Genomic DNA, 17,376 nt, shown 5'->3' on the forward strand with positions numbered 1-17,376 from the left:
ATGTGTGTGTGTGTTAATGTGTGTTAATGTGTGTGTGTGTTAATGTGTGTGTGTGTTAATGTGTGTGTGTGTTAATGTGTGTGTTAATGTGTGTGTTAATGTGTGTGTGTGTTAATGTGTGTGTGTGTTAATGTGTGTGTGTGTTAATGTGTGTGTGTGTTAATGTGTGTGTGTGTTAATGTGTGTGTGTGTTAATGTGTGTGTGTGTGTTAATGTGTGTGTGTGTGTGTGTGTGTTAATGTGTGTGTGTGTGTTAATGTGTGTGTGTGTGTGTTAATGTGTGTGTGTGTTAATGTGTGTGTGTGTGTGTTAATGTGTGTGTGTGTGTGTTAATGTGTGTGTGTGTTAATGTGTGTGTGTTAATGTGTGTGTGTGTGTGTGTGTTAATGTGTGTGTGTGTGTGTATGTGTTAATGTGTGTGTGTGTATATATATTAGCCTCTTGAGATCCAAGGGTGATTATACCGGAGACGCCAAAAGAAGCTGCTGTGACATGTCCAGGAGCCACCTAAATTACCCAACTGTATTTACAAAAAATACCGAATTGTGAGAAAATAGATGCAAAATAGGTCATGTGCGAAACACTGACATGCCGCCCCTACGCTACACGATTACAAAAGTATGCACGTCTATTTCTGAGCTTTTAAACTCTCCTGACATAGAAATAGTGGTCTAACTAGAACATTATATCTAGGACCACTGGGGGACATTACCTGGCCTGTAGTCACATCACACGGCTGATGTATGCCCATCCAATACCTGGCCTCTCTTAAGAGAGCACGCAGAAATGGTCAGCTATGTGCGAGTGTGTGAAGGGGTACACAGCGCTGAAGGAGGCTACAATGAGTTGAGAGGGGGTGAAGGGTGAAATAACTTGCAATACCACCTACCATCGTCCTGCCCTAACAGCCGCACATAATGACTTAATTTGCTAAAATGTGAGGGACAGTACAGCAGCAAAAAGTGGATTGAAAGGACAACGCCAGCAGCTTGGATAATGTAATAAAGGGAGTGGCTTAAATAACGTGCAAAAAAAAAAATGTGCTTAGCTTGGTGTGCTGCCCCACTTGTATTTTGGCTGTTTCTGTCACTGCATCCAGATATATGATACAACGAGTAGCAGCATACTGACAATAAGTCTGGTCTATTGGCTTTGTCAATGGTTGCTAGTTGCATAAGATAAATAAGCAGCAACAATGGATTGGGCTATAGTACGGAGAGTGGGCTAAGACACATGTAAGAGAAAAGTGGTAAACATTACCCAGGGCTGTGGAATTTTATAAAATATCTTCTTGTCCGAAGGACGAAATGTTTCAGAAATCTACTTGTCCTTTAAAAAAAATCTACTTGTCCCATTTGGTACCAAACAATGAGGTTTCAATTTATGACTGCATTCTCATAAAAGAGTTTGGATAGCAACCTTTCTGATTATGTCAGGGCTCATTTTACTACATTATTAGAAACAGCGGTCCCGGTGATGGGAAATATAAGAACATATCCACAAAACTGCAATCAGCGTTTGGTGTACTATTGTCCCAATGGAACTGATTACATGTATTTACTTTTTCAATAAACACGAAAAAATATACAGTAACATATAGTGAGCAAAACGTAAAGGGGTTCTGGAAATCAAAAGATTTCATGACCTCAGGCATGTATTAGTAGGGTGACTTAAGTGATACATGGATTACAATAGTCACGATAAAAGAACATCTTGTACTCCACATCAATCAAAAGTTGTAGTTAAGATGTAGTTGTCAACGTCATTTTGATCCCCAACAACGGTTATGGGATCATCATCAGAAGAGGTCAATCTAAATGCCTGCGAAGTAGCCTTAATAAGGTGGAGAGTTATGGTAGGGGAGAATGAGAGAGCGAATGGAGGGGGGACGGGAGGGGAAAAAAGGGAATGAGAGAAGTTAGGGAAGAACATAGGAGTATGCCAATAAGAATTCTTAAAGCACAAGCAAGGGTGATGTGAGTATAAGCATAACATTTTACATCGCTATTTATATTCTTATTTCGCTCCCTCCCTCCTCTCCTCTCCTGGCTGGTATCGTATTTTTAAGGCTGAATACTGCATCGCATTTCTTGCTGTTTTTCATCATTGTCAGGAATTCAAAGCTGCGCTGCGCTTTTGTCACGCTGCTGTGCCTTGCTGCCTAACAGAGTTGCTTGTCGAGTGTGATTAATTATTAGCCCTGCATAGCGCTTTGTAACCTCACCTGATATAGCGCTTTCCTCTCTCTGCTGGCCTCAGATAGTCTTGCCCTGCATAGCGCTCCAATTTCAGTGTGGCTTTTGTTGGCTGAGACGCTCGCAACATTTGTTTACCACACAGCCATTTTGTTGATTTGCTGACCGTCCCTGACCCTCCCTGGACCTCGCTCCCGCCTCCCTGCAGCCCCTCCCACGCTCCGCCCCCTCCACCATCCATATATGACTAATGAATCAGCGCGCAGCGTTCACGCGCAGAGTTTCGCGCCCAACCCGCGCCGAAGGTGCGCCAAAGGTAAGCCCGTCTACGCCCGTCCGCGCCTGGACCGCGCCCAGCGCCAGACCCCCTGCCCCTCGCGCAGCCCAGCCCCCCCGCATTACCTACGATGCCGCCGCCCTCCTAGCCCTTAACCCCGGTCGCGCCCCCAACTGCGTCCAAGCCGCTCCTGGACGCACCCATGGACCGTTCTCCTGCCTCTCCTGCAAATTCACCGGCACCCTCAACAACTCCGCTCCGACCACACCACAGATTCCCGACCCCAACCACCTAGAATGCATCCTTCTCAACACCCGCTCGGTCCACAGGCACGCCATTGACCTTTGGAACCTACTAGACACCATCTCTCCAGACGTCGCATTCCTAACGGAAACATGGATGAACGCTTCCTCCGCCCCTGACATCGCCATCGCTATCCCTGATGACTATAAGATTACACGCAAAGACCGCACCGACCATTCAGGAGGAGGAATCGCTATCGTCCACAAGAAATCAATCCGCATCTCAACCAGCTCTGATGCCAACCTCGCCAACTCCGAACACCTTCACTTCCAGATCCACATCGACCCCAAGACCACACTCAGAGGCACCCTCCTCTACAGACCACCAGGACCCCGCGCAAAATTCAGTGAAGACATCACGGACTTCATCACCCCACACGCGATCCTCTCCAAAGACTACATCCTTCTGGGAGACCTCAACTTCCACCTTGAGAAAATCAACGACCGCAACACCGCCACCCTCTTGGACAACCTCGCCAACCTCGGACTTAAACAACTGGTCACTTCCCCCACCCACATCGCAGGTCATACACTCGACCCCATCTTCACCTCCAGCAACCATGTCTCTTTCAACCACACTACGGATCTCCTCTGGACTGACCACAGCTGCGTCCACTTCTCCTACAACAAGCCGAAACCCATCATCCACCTCCAACCAACTCTACAAAGAAACTGGAACAAAATCACCGCGGAGCAGATCTCCACTTCGCTCCTTCAAACCTCCCCAGCCCTCTCCTCTAACGCCAACGAAGCCGCCTCCAACCTCACCCTTTGGTTATCCAACACCGCCGACACCTTAGCACCACTGAAAAAACGCCACCACAAACTTGGCATCAAGAAGGCCTCATGGTTCAACGAAGACCTCAAGAAATCCAAGAAACTATGCCGCTCCCTTGAAAAGGCCTGGAAAAAAGACCCATCCACCAGCAACAAGGACGCCTACAAAAGCGCCATCCGTACTCACCACCAACTGATCCGAAAAGCCAAGAAAACAGCATTTAAGGATCGACTCGACAACAACGCCCACAACAGCAAGGAACTTTTCAACATCGTCAAGGAATTTTCCAACCCCTCGGCCAACTCCAACGACATCACCCCCTCTCAAACCCTCTGCGACTCCCTAGCCTCTTTCTTCCACAACAAAATTGCTGACATTCACAACAGCTTTGACAACCATCCCGGAAGCCAACCCACCCTACCATCAGCTGACTATCTTCCCCCCGTTAACACCCTTAACGCCTGGAACCCAATCTCCACTGAGGACACCATCCGCCTGATGAATTCCATCCACTCTGGATCCCCCACAGACCCATGCCCTCACCACATCTTCAACAAAGCAGACTCCGTCATAGCTCCGCACCTCCGAGACGTCATCAACTGCTCCTTCACCTCCGCTACCTTCCCAGAAGACTGGAAACACGCTGAACTCACCGCCCTTCTGAAAAAACCCACAGCTGACCCCACCGAACTCAAAAACTACCGCCCCATCTCGCTTCTTCCATTCCCGGCCAAAGTCATCGAGAAAGCTGTCAACAACCAGCTCGCCGCCTTCCTCGAAGCCAACAAATCCCTCGACTCATCACAGTCCGGCTTCCGAGCAAAACACAGCACTGAGACCGCCCTCATCGCAGCAACAGACGACATTCGAACTCTACTGGACAATGGAGACACAGTCGCCCTCATCCTCCTCGACCTCTCTGCAGCCTTCGACACAGTCTGCCACAGCACCCTTTTACAACGCCTCAGAAACATCGGCATCCAAGGAAAGGCACTGGAATGGATCACCTCATTCCTCTCCGGAAGAACCCAGAGAGTCCGCCTCCCACCATTCAAGTCCAAAGCCTCTGAAATCATCTGCGGCGTACCACAAGGATCCTCACTCAGCCCCACCCTCTTCAACGTATACATGAGCCCCCTCGCGGCCATCGCCCGCCAACACAACCTCAACATCATCTCTTACGCGGATGACACTCAACTGATCCTATCTCTCACCAAGGACCCCAGCACCGCCAAAACTAACCTACACGAAGGAATGAAAGAAGTCGCCGAATGGATGAAACAAAGCCGTCTGAAACTGAACTCAGACAAAACAGAAGTCCTCATCTTAGGTAAATCCCCCTCTGCATGGGACGACTCCTGGTGGCCGGAAGCCCTCGGAAATGCACCCATCCCGACAGACCACGCACGGAACCTTGGCGTCATCCTGGATTCTTCACTCTCAATGAACAGACAAGTCAGCGCCGTTTCCTCCTCCTGCTTTAACATCCTTCGCATGCTCAGAAAAACATTTCGCTGGATCCCCTCCGAAACAAGGAAAACAGTCACCCACGCTCTAGTCACGAGCCGACTGGACTACGGAAACACCCTCTACGCAGGTACCACCGCTAAACTCCAGAAGAAACTACAACGAATCCAAAACGCCTCAGCCAGGCTCATATTAGACATCCCACGCAACGAACACATCTCTGGTCACCTTAAAGACCTCCACTGGCTACCCGTCAATAAGAGGATTACTTTCCGACTGCTCACCCACGCACACAAATCACTCTACGACATCGGACCAGATTGCCTCAACTCTCGACTGTCCTTCTACACCCCCTCCCGCCAACTTCGCTCTTCCAGCCAAGCACTCGCCACTGTCCCTCGCATCAACAAAACCACCATGGGAGGCAGATCCTTCTCATACCTGGCTGCCAAAACATGGAACTCACTCCCCGCTTACCTTCGCCTCACCCAGAATCACCTAGCGTTCAGAAAGCAACTTAAAACGTGGATATTTGACAAATAATCCTCCTCCCCTCCCTAAGCGCCTTGAAACCCTCTGGGTATGTAGTGCGCTATATAAATTTTATGACTTGACTTGACTTGACTCAACACACTAGGTTTTTATGTAAAATATTTGACTATTCAGTCTCTGTTTGAGTGAGCTCTGTTCAAGGTCATGGTAAGCCGCTGAAAAATATCAGCACTTTCATTATATTGAAGTTCACTGCCCTAATTGTATCAATGCTCTCTTTCTAGTCTGAGGAAGAGACTTGTGAACGACCCTGACAATTATATTTGTAAACATTCACTCATTTTCACAAAATGTTACTGTAAATAAACTTAGATTCTACTTTCAGTCCAGTGCCTCAGTTACCAACTGAGGATCAAGGAGACTGCCCCTGTCTGACACTATTCACATTGTAATTTGTGGACAGTCCCCTTCATCTCACTCTAGCTTGGTTCCCTGATTTGCTACAAATGTGATCATATGCCAAGCACTATATCCGTATCCAATATGTAGACTTTCATAGTTTGGCAAGAATTTGTAGGCAATCTAGTTCCAGAGTCAAAATGTAAGCTATCAATACATGTAAGTTTGGCTTAGACACACAAAGATTGTGTTTGTACCTATAAAAGTATTCACTAGCAAAAAGTTGTTTTTTCTAGACCTGGATTGCAGTACAAATGTGTGCATGCGTGCAACATACATTGTTTAACGGCACCATGAAGTCCTCTCTAACCCCCTCTGCACCCTGAAAAAGGTAATACATTATATGTTTGTAAAGAGTGTGTTTACGAACATGGAACTGTTGTAGGTTTCCAGGCCAACTTATGTAAACGCTTATGAATTTCTGAAAGTCCTAATTCTGCACCCATGCAATTTAATAGATCTTGGATGCACATGTGTTACATTCTTTTATGAGTGGGGTCCCTTATTTTTCTTTCAGTAGTTTTACTTTGATATGCCTTTATTTTATTTTTAAAATATTGACATGCACCAAAGGTGATGTATTAAATGATTCCTTATTGCAATGGTAGTTGATGTTTTCAAACTCTGCATTGTAGCTTTCTGCACACTACAACCATTTTTAAGTTGCAAATATTTTGCTCTCTTCATCGCTTTTTCAGGGAGCACATTGTTTGGGGTACATTGTCTGTTTTCAAAATAAAATCACCAGTCTTGAGTTCCATTCTTCTTTATACACTTGCACATAATAAAGGAGCCTTCTTTAAACTATACACATAGCCACAACTTGTAAATGTATCAGACCATGCACACCTGCTTTTATTGGATCCCCTATCAGTAATGCAAGCGGAGATTCCTGCTGACAAGGCTTGAATGTATCTGACTTGAATTCTCTGCTCGACTGAATTTTAATGCACTTGACCCATGAACATGTTACACAATTTTGTTTTAAACATTAGCACCCCGACAAGCCGAATAAACTGTGGGCGGCCATACCTCTAGCAAACAAATAGAAATGTGTCACTATATTATTTCCCTGAGAAACTACCAATTTGTTTCAGAGGCGATGGGGGGATTTGAGGAAACCAGCAAGAAAAAATGCATCAATTCGAAAACCCTGAAGACGGGCCATTTAACAAACTATTAAGGTACTATGGTTACAGCAGGCACTGACTTGTCATTGAAGATGTTAAGAAGAAAGGTCATGCCTTTCACAGCAATTTACTTATTTGCCTCTTCCAAGTCATACCATGCAGATTTCATGCAAAGTAAAGCTCAAACTCCACACAGCTAGTTTTCTGCATAGCTCCTGCACAACCCACGGGCATGGCACACCTCATCTCTAGAACAACTTATATCCTCTATAGTGCATCTCATACACTTTACACCTTCAATTTAACAATTTCCTCATGCACTATCCCTTCCCCTTACATGAATCATGCACAGCACTGTTCATACCTATTATACAGCTCATGTACTGCACAGGTCACTGTAAAGTTCATACGCAGTGTAGCTCGGGTACCATGTGGATCTCATGTAAGACATAGTTGAGCCTTGCATTACCATTGTTCCTAGCATCTTCAGTATAGTGCACAAATCAAGCTCTGCACAGGCCACGCTTGCACAGCTTATTCCATTTGCACAGGTAGTATCCTCTATGTGATGAGTGATACGAAGGTGGGGTTCTTATAAAAAGAAAAGATTATGGTGTGTGATTTACAGTCATACTCTGCTGCTAAGTAAATGGAAAAGCCCTTTGATGGTTTTATTCAAGGGAATAGCCAGAAAGTTAAAATACCCCCCACTTTGAACAATACTCTGACAGCACCAAGCAAGTGATGTAAGTGAGCTCAAACCTCCCTAAAACTCCTTTGTCACTTCCATCCAAGCATCTGTCATTATTCTTTCATGCTACATCTATCTGCTCATGTCCATTTCACATTTCCATTCTGTCATTCATTCATTCACTCTTCCCCGTTCCATCCATCCATTGGCCATTCCATACATCTACCCATCTGTTCTCCCATCCACAATCTATGCACGCATCCATCCACCCATGCATACATCATTTGACTTTCCCATCAATCAATAATGCCTTCCAGCCATCAATTGTTCCTTTTGTCATTCATTTATTCATCCATCCATCCGCTCAGATTTTCATTTACTTTGCCATACATCCATCCTCTCAGATTTTCATTTACTTTGCCATACATCCATCCTCTCAGATTTTAAATTACTATGAAATCCTTCTATCCATTCAGACTTTTATTTATATTTATTTACTCGTCCATCAATTTACCCACCAATCCATCCATCCATCCATCCATCCAGTTCTCAGATTTCCATTTACTTTGTCAACCTTTCATCCACCCAGCTACACATTCTTTCACTCACATACACAGAGCAACCCATTCTCTTACCTATCCATCTTTTCACCCACTCATCCACCCATCGCGTCCCCAAATATCCATCCACCCTTTCACACACCCAGGGCCGTTTCTACCATTAGGCAAGACTAGGCGGCTGCCTAGGGCGGCAAAAGGAGGAGGGCGGCAAAAAACACGAGTTTGGGAATCCCCTTGGTTCCATTGTGTGAAATAACACTGGAGTAGCAGCTACGATTTTACAATCTCATTAATGTTGCCTTTTGAAAGTTCTACATTTGTCACATTTCATTTTGATCCAAAATATATATTTGTTTTGTGTTAAGCTTTCACTGAGGAAGTTTCGTTTTAAGCACATTAATTATTAAGTTTCGTTTTAGGCACATTAATTATTGTCAGAATTGTTTGTCTGTGTGTACTCGGTCAGAAATCGCAGGTGACCAGTTTTAAACGGCTTCTAATGGATCCAGAGGTGGATCCTGCCTGTTTCAGATGAAGATTACCTATGGACAGCGGAACTAACAAGGCAAATTCTAGCGACTAAATAAAAAATAATGCCCGATGTAGCCAGCAGAGACTGGTAGCATCTCTTCTGCATTTGAAGAGAAAAAAATAAACACATTTAAATGTTGGTCGAAATAAAGATTTGGAACCTGGTATATGGGATTTCCTTCTCTGGGTGCTGCGTCAATTACCTACATCACATTGGGCCCTGCTAATGGGAACAACTGGAAGAGCTTAATGTGCACTCCGTCCGGTCTCTCTCTGAGTCTAGGCAGTTTTCGGAAGTACAGAAGTGACGAGCCACAGCGGAAGCCACGGAGACCTGGAGACCCAGAGGCCAGGAGTCAGTCGCTGGGCCCCGCATCAACGATTGGAGTCTGCGTGTGCGTAGAATAAGGCGACCAAGCGAGGCAAGTGAGCAGTTGTGCAGTGGGTGACCAGGCTAGTGCCACGGTTCCTCCCGTTCCTATAAGTGCGGAGGTGGTCGGCATGGGCGCTAGGCCAGTGCGGTTTGCACAACGGAGAGGACCGCCCCACCCCACGCGGGAATCCTTCACACTGCATCGCAACAAGGCCAACTTTGGCACGGTGAGCCGCCTGGCGCTGGAACTGGTGGAGACGAAGGTATTGCAGCGTTACACGTGTTTGCCTTATTTGCTTGCAAGGAAGGCGGGAGTTACTTGGGTTTTGTTGTCCGTCATATTGTTCTCTGAGCAGTGTTGGCAACAGTGAGGCCTAAAATTGCAACAAGGTGCCCTGCCACTAATTGAAGCTTTTAGCTAGCCTGCAGTTTACGAGACAGAGGTCATGCTAATCAAATGCACCTGATCTAGCTTGAGCAAGCGCACCTGACATGCAGCTAGCAAAAGTGTTGCTGGAATGAATTATTGAGGTGCATCATATAGAGGAATTGATGGTTGAATGTTCTGTACCTGCTGTGTTTTGTATTGTACTGATATTTCATTTTCATGTGAGTGGTGTGTTATTTCGTGTTTGGTATTATTATATAGTAAGTTTTTTTCCCACGGAGATTTATATAGCGCGATATCAGAGCGTTTTACATGAGCACCAGTTATGTCAAACAAGGACACTCCCATTTTTCACTGGAAGTGGGCCCGGGGGCATTAAGTAATTTGCCCAGGACCACAGGACGTTGAGCGTCATTGCCGAGACTGGAACCGGGCTCCCTAAATTTGAGTTCGACGGCCTAGCCCGTTAGGCCACATCCACTCCCAATATTAGTTATTAGGTCATGTTTGTGTCTCCTGCGCTCCTGAGTATGTGCTCACTGGATCGACTGGATTTCCTGCTCGGATGAGCCGGAAAGCTGAAAAGCAAAAGTGAAGTTGAACCGTGATGACAGGGGAAGAGAGTGATGGTAGTAAAAGGGAGGGGGGCGGCATTTTTTAATTCTCGCCTAGGGCAGCAAAACGCCTAGAAACGGCCCTGCACACACCCATCCACTCTTTCACCCACTCATCCATCCTTTCACCCACTCATCCATCCTTTCACCCAATCATCCATCCTTTCACCCAATCATCCATCCTTTCACCCAATCATCCATCCTTTCACCCAATCATCCATCCATCCTTTCATCGCCCCATACATTCACCCACTCATCTATCCTTTGCCCCTCTTCCATCCTTCACTCCCTTTTCTAGCAACCCATCTTAAATTTCTTTTAGTTAATCATCTCTTATCTGCCAAGTTGTAGATGAAAGGCCCATAAAAAAACTCACCTCTGCTGTAGCTGCTGTAGGCAGGGTTTCACTATGCCCCAGGTTTTATTGGTGGGGGTCCCTTAATCAGTAGATTTAGCTTTAGAACCTCACAAGCTTTCAATTCACTAAAACTTTAAAAAGTGTTGTCAAAATCCTATAAAATAATGCGCCCATGCTCACAAACACACGCATAAATAAGTTTAGTGTGGTATTTTATCAGAGCTCAGTCCACTAGGTAAGAGAGAGGCAGCAACAGCCTGGTAAAAATAAAAATATAAATGCTTAACTCGCATTTGTAAAGATGAATTTTCCATAAACTTAATCTTATAATATTGTGCGAGGCCCCACATCAAAAAGTGGATTTTGACAACACTTTTTTGACGTGGGGCTGGGCACAATATTTTTTCGACCGTCAAAGTTTATGGAAAATTCAACTTTACAAATGCAACTATCATTTATATTTTACTATTCCTTTGCTGCCTCTTACCTAGTGGGCTGAGATCTGACAATAGCTCCGATGATCACAGTAATAGCCACAGTAGGAGGGTGTTTGGGGGGGAGAGCATCCGCGATCTCGGCTGCTGGTGGTGATGGGCCACGTGCTTTACACCAAGGGCAATGACCTCTGAAGGAAGGGGCCACCGAGGCAGGCTTTGGGGAGCGCAGAGACTCGGAAACACAGGATTATTGTGAAAAGCAGTACTTGCGCATTCTGCTTGCAAGCAACAGTGACGGACCTAAATGCTTTCAGAGTGCAATTGTGAGTGGCAGCCTTCATGCTAAATGAAACCGTGTAAGCAGAGAGGTTTTTTTCTTTTCCAAAAGCGTAAGCCAGGCCAGCCCTGCAACCTTCAAAGAGATGTCAGTGCCTTGCGCTGTGCTCAGAAAGGAGGAAAGCACTTCTGTGCATTGTCAGTGAAGCAAAGGACTATTAAGTCGCACAAAGTTATCCCAATTAACTCGGCACGCAATTGGAAGCAGCTTAGCAGGATTTTGAGAGTTCTGTTCTGGGAAAGGTTTCTGCTGCAGGAAGTTGAGCCTACTTGTCCGAGGGACAATAAAAACATAAAGACTTGTTGTCCCTTGCAGCAAACAATATGTCCTGGGCGTCGGGCGATATGAATTCCCCACCCCTGATTACCTACAGGATAGTGAGGTGCAAACAACATGCTGCAGGTGGAGGAACAGGAGGCATTCTTCAGTAAAGAGGTACACGCCACCCCCCCCTCCCCCAAAATGAGTGCAGTCCACAAGAACAGGAAAAGGATGCTGGTGACACAAACAACAAGCGATGCGCGCTCTTTGCTGGGGGAGGGCCATTAAAGGAAGGGGGCAGAGGGGAGCCTGTGAGAACTCGCATCAAAAGTTAAAAGAAAAGCGGATATCAAAGGAAGGGTGGGAGGGACATTGGGAGGGAGCATGTGTCGAGTGGAGATGTAGGTTTTTAACAATGAGTAAAAAAAAAAGTTACAAAGTCAATTCTATTGTAAAGAGTTGTGAAGTACATGGGTGCGTGCGGCTGTGTGTGTGTCTGGGAGGCAGAGCATAAGGGGGATGGGGGTTGGGGTGTGCTGAAGCATGGTAATCTGAATGTATGTCTATATGGCGGCGGAGCGTGCGCGTGAAGAGGCTGGGAACATCAAAGCGGCCACAAAGTCCTCCCAAAAGCTGCAGGCGGACAAATGGTGCGCGCGCCCGGCGCACATGCACTGTGCCCGATCCGCCTGCAGGCTTTGGGAGCATTTTTGAGAGCCTCCTACTATACTCTCGCAAAGCATTGCTAACGCAATGGCTATAGCAAGACCTAAAAACCTCACAAAGCCAATAGCTCTTATATACAAGACCTATTTGCATTGCCAATACCTTTTCTATTCCACATCAGTAGGTTTTGCGTATGTTTGCCATTGTGCAGTGACATTTAGGCAAAACCTAAAACAATGACAAAGAAAAATTTGAAAGAAGTTGCATTGGAAAAGTAAATAGTGTTCTAACACAAATGGTGAGAAGGGATTCCTTCGCCTGATATTGTCGCTCTGATGTTTGATCAAGTTCATTCAGAACCAATACGGTAAAGTAAAATATATTCAGTGCTGCTGTGTAATCAGTTTAGAGTCCCCCTTGAATACTTTTGTGGTTTACTAGATGTAAAGATATGACTTTTATACATTTGAAATCAGAAGTAAAATAGATCTTTCCTTAGACAGGCTTTCGGCTCCTGTCTCAAAATGCATTTTGAATTGTAATATGTTTAAATAACATTAGCATTGAAGCATTATAAACTAAACAGCATTTTATTCCCCAAAAGAGTAAACCGCCAACTGCTCAAAATCAAATTGTACAGCATAAATGTGAACTACTGATTTGTGCGAGGGTATTTTCTGACTAAATACAGAGCCTTTGAAGTGACACTCAAATGCACATGCATTTTTTTTTAATTAAAATGAGGAGAACTAAAGCCAAATAACGGAAAGCAACCAGTAATGAGAAGCAATGAAATTAGAGTGACGATTAAACCATCCAATGGTAAGTAAGGGCGGGCTCCAAGTCTCAATTAAAAACAGCACATGTGCTATCTGAGACCTAAAAATTATCAGACATACTAACTGTGGGCTGATTACCACCATCATCACAGAAAAAAACATTAGGGCTATCGTTCAAGAGGATTACAAAAGTTGATAATTTTAACTGTTTAGTTTGAATTAACAGATGTATTTGGATTACATATGGTTTTAAAGAGTTTCAAATTCAATTTGTTGTTACAGCCTTGAACAAGCAGCATGGAAAATGCGAAACATGCATGTCCTGCGACAGAAATAGCCTGATTTATTTAGGGAAATTGATGAAATGAGGAGTCATTTGTTGAAAAGAAAGGTGCTTCCAATCAGTTATCTTTACATATGGTTGCACTGGAGGGAGTCAAAAGTGAACACAGAGTGCACCTCGCAGTGCCAACTTGTCCCCAGCGTACTTTAAAACCAAATCAAAAACTAAAACAATATTCTGTTGTGGCTGTTCAATGTAGGTCTCGGTGAGTTGGAACAGCACCAGATTTTTGGTATAAGATAAATTAACATAATAGATCTAAGTGCAGCTCATTTATCTAGCTAGTCAGTATGCTGAAAATCTGTCAATGATCTTGACCTACCTCAAACACGATTGCATTAACTCATATTTCTCAGTGGATTGAATGAATAAACTCAGGACTACAGTAACAAATGTGAAATAGAACAAGCACTGGTAAAGCCAACAGATCTGGCCTTGGCAAATTGGTTTGATGTGTATAGCAAATAAAAGGTACTATTGACTTTTAATTAGTGTAACCTGAAGACACAATTTAAACACACTTTGAAAAGAAAGGATAAGACTGGAAAGAAAAAACACTGGCTGCCAGCCTGACACCGGAGTGTACTTCTTTTAAGGAGGACATGAGCATGATTAGGCAAAATGTGGTCAATAACAGTGCAAGAGAGCCAATAGCGAAAGTGCGCTGACCCACTAACCCTTGCAGAAAAATCATGAAATGGTCAGCCATTTAGGCAGGTTAGGAGCAGGGTGGGGGTCGCCTATGGGTGGGACCAACTCCTACCATGCACAGGTCGTAGCATCTACGCCCTTGTTTGGAATACAGGCTTCTGGAACAATTTCAGAAAGTCACGAGCACATACAGAGGAGTCTTCAAATGGAAGCTGAACACAGACATATTATTCTACTACGAAAACTACCAGGTTAAAAAAAGCGCAAGCAACACTGAAAGGCAACGAAAAAGTTACAAATAGAAGAGGCGCACGATACTTTGTGTGCATTCCTGCCAGAATAGCAAAACAAACAGACGCACGTACACACAGTTACAAAGTATCTTGCAGGTCTTTTCCGTTTGAAACGTGTCACCGAATAGCACTTGGGAAAGGAAAGATGGTACATTCAACTGCTAGAGTTGGATAAAAGTAGTTACAGTAGAAAAACGATCGGTTGATTCTGCAATTAAGCCTGAAAACCAATGGTTTTTATTGAACATGTGAATAGGGTTTTCATGTGCCCTAAACAGGTCCAAAAATCAACAAATGAGAATGTATTCGCCTTCTCCAAGCCATTAATCAATTTCAGTTTTTAAAATTACTAAAAAAAAAAAAAATGTTCATTAATACCAACTCTCTACCAGGGTAACTCGAGACGGGGAGGATATATATTTTTTTAATACACAAACCTGTCTACAGTATTTCATAATAAATATTACAACTTCGCAAACATAAGCTAAACTCCAAAGCAAGATATGTACGCACGTCTTTTTGTGTAAAAGCAGGGTTACAACTCGACTTGTATTTTACAGACATGGCCAGTAATTTTACATGTAGGCCCATATTAACGAAACTTAGAAAATGACAAAAAGATTTTTTTTTTGAAATCCAGTGAAATTCAACCAACCGAGTTAAAGGTTCCGAATGTCATCAACACCCTCCGGCGCATATGACTGGCTGACGTCCGGCGGGTATGTACACGTAAGAGTGGTGGAAGAAATGCGACACTACAGTTTTGTTACATAGCTCTCAAAAACAATTAGGAATCGAAAACATGCAATTAAAGGCCTTTATTTTCTCGTGAACAGCAGGTAGGGGGTTGGGTTCAGTTTATTTTTACAATATCCCGGTAAATACAGTCAAGACATGAAGCAATTGCCGGAAGCGTTTATTCTGCCTCCTAAAAGGTCCAATCTTTGCCATGCACTCAAGCAGAGCAAACACGGACACAAGTTCAATTCACGTTATTCTGAAAGAGTGCAGTCAAAGGCCGCTGAGAGAGCTGCCAGAAGAGGAAAGTTCGCACGCAGCAGTGTAGAAGAAACCGAGGTTGCCCGTTTGACATGTCCGCGCCGCCCGAGTTAGATGCAAGCCTCTCCCCGGGCGGGCAGCCCGTCACTGCTCATGCATGCCCATTCACAGCATCCTCGCCCCTCCTGCCCCAGAGGGTAGAGAGCCAGACAAAGGAGAGGGAGGGGTTAGGGAATCCCTGCGTCTGGCAGCCCGCGGGACTTCAACCGCCCCCACCATAACGCCCCCGCCCCCAAGACAGAGAGCGAGAAGGTTACCCACAGCGCGGCCCGGCCATCCGATGCTGCTGCTGTCCAGCCGCTGGCGCGCCGATGATCCCGCCCGAGTCTGCCCGCCGCCACCCGCTACTCCCCTCCCGCCCCATCAGCCAATCAAGCACACGAATAGCGCTACCGGTGCGGCGGCTTGAATTGTTTCATTCCCGGCAAAGGACACATTCACTGTCTGGAGGAGGAAAAGCATGGAAGCCTAGGTGCGGAGGCCAACGCAAGACACTTGCGCGAGGTTTTGGAAGTGGCGAGTCAGGTCCTACCTGGCAGTGCCCTCTGGTACACCGCCCACTCCTCCTCACCGCCTGGCAGCCATCTTACACAGCCCAACGTAACACCAACCATGAGAGCTGGGCGGGACACGGTGTAGGCCACAGCTTCTGTGGACTGAAAGAGAGGACGGACTAATGTATGGATTTTTAGTAGCCATCTTCAGTCCTGCATTTCCAGTGTAACACGATCAGAAAAGTATTCATAAGAGAAAAAAAATGCAGGCTTTCAGAAAAAAAAATATACAATCTTATTTTTCTTCGACTACATTTTAAACGTTTGTTTATTTTCTTGTCGCTTGATAAAGCTAAATGCGACAACGTATGTAGTAACTTAAGCTGTCCGTCTTTCCAAATGCTGTTTGGGAGGGGGTGATGTTTTCCCTGTAATTAGTCATTAACTGGTTTAAAGAATTGCACTTAACAAGATGGCGGGCGCCTCGCTTCTAGTGCCGCAAACAGCTCCAATTTCAAACGTCCCCTGGCAGCCACCGCCTTCCAACCGAGGTTGATATTTTATCGGGAGCATTAGATGCTTTTCATGGCTAGTGACTGGTGGGTGGAAGTTAGGAGACCTGCCCAGGGTATTTTTGACGTCATTTTTCATGTTCCAACTAAGCAGCACTGGCGATTGCCAACGTTTGGTATGCCTTAAATGGCTCTACATGTTTTTTTCTCTCTGACTTGTATGACACTGAAGTACATTTAAGGAGGCGGGCATAGGTATCAAAATGGCAAGTGTGTAGTGTCTTCACAAGTTCTCTCCATAAAAAGACGCCAACCACAGGAAATAAGGTGCAAAATACATTGGAGTGATTTAAGTGTAGATTGAAGAACCTCATCCATATTAGCTCAGTGTCCAACTCTCAACTTGGACGGAACTGAAACATAGCACTCCCATCAGTCTAACTTTCTCTAAAAGTTCTAGGAATGACACACATCTCCCTCCTTACAAACATAAATATAACTGCAAACATAGAAGAGCTATCCAAATGTATATTAGGAAAAATAAACATTAAACACCTTTAAGTGATGACTTCCAAAAGAGAGTTTGAGACCTCGCATTGTCACTTGGTGTCATGAGAACTAATTACAACCTGCAAGATTAAATTACATGCATTGTAAGCACCAGTTTCATCTTAATAGTATATGGAGCTTTATCCCTGGCATAGAGACTCTCTTTTCATATAACCTTTTAAGTGTGTTGAGCCCTTGTCAAACTTCTTGCTCCTTATCCCCACAAAATACTTGTGTCTTCTTACTACACTGTTTCCAGTCCTCACTCTTCTGTTCCCTACACCTAGGTGAGAATTTCACCAGTGTTCAAGTTCCATATCCGATAGTCCTCGGTCTTGATAGAGGTATTACACACGTTTGTAACCTTCCCTGGCTTGGCA

General features: G+C 44.9%; 1 protein-coding gene across 8 annotated transcripts in view; it reads right to left on the reverse strand.

Annotated features, from left to right (window-relative positions):
* The window catches only part of ZHX1 (zinc fingers and homeoboxes 1), a 194,320-nt gene extending 178,229 nt beyond the window's left edge, over positions 1 to 16,091 (reverse strand). For 2 of the 8 annotated variants that reach the window (XM_086966176.1, XM_086966177.1), the window contains exon 1: positions 15,974 to 16,091. The gene's annotated coding sequence lies outside the window, so the exon portion shown is untranslated. Of the gene's footprint in view, positions 1 to 15,698; positions 15,778 to 15,973 lie in introns of those variants that run through there. The other 6 variants (XM_086966178.1, XM_086966181.1, XM_086966179.1 and 3 more) reach the window with 4 other exon arrangements.
* Positions 16,092 to 17,376: the final 1,285 nt, after the last annotated feature.

Source organism: Lissotriton vulgaris, chromosome 4_1 (assembly GCF_964263255.1).
Source record: "Lissotriton vulgaris chromosome 4_1, aLisVul1.2, whole genome shotgun sequence".
NCBI lineage: Eukaryota > Metazoa > Chordata > Amphibia > Caudata > Salamandridae > Lissotriton > Lissotriton vulgaris.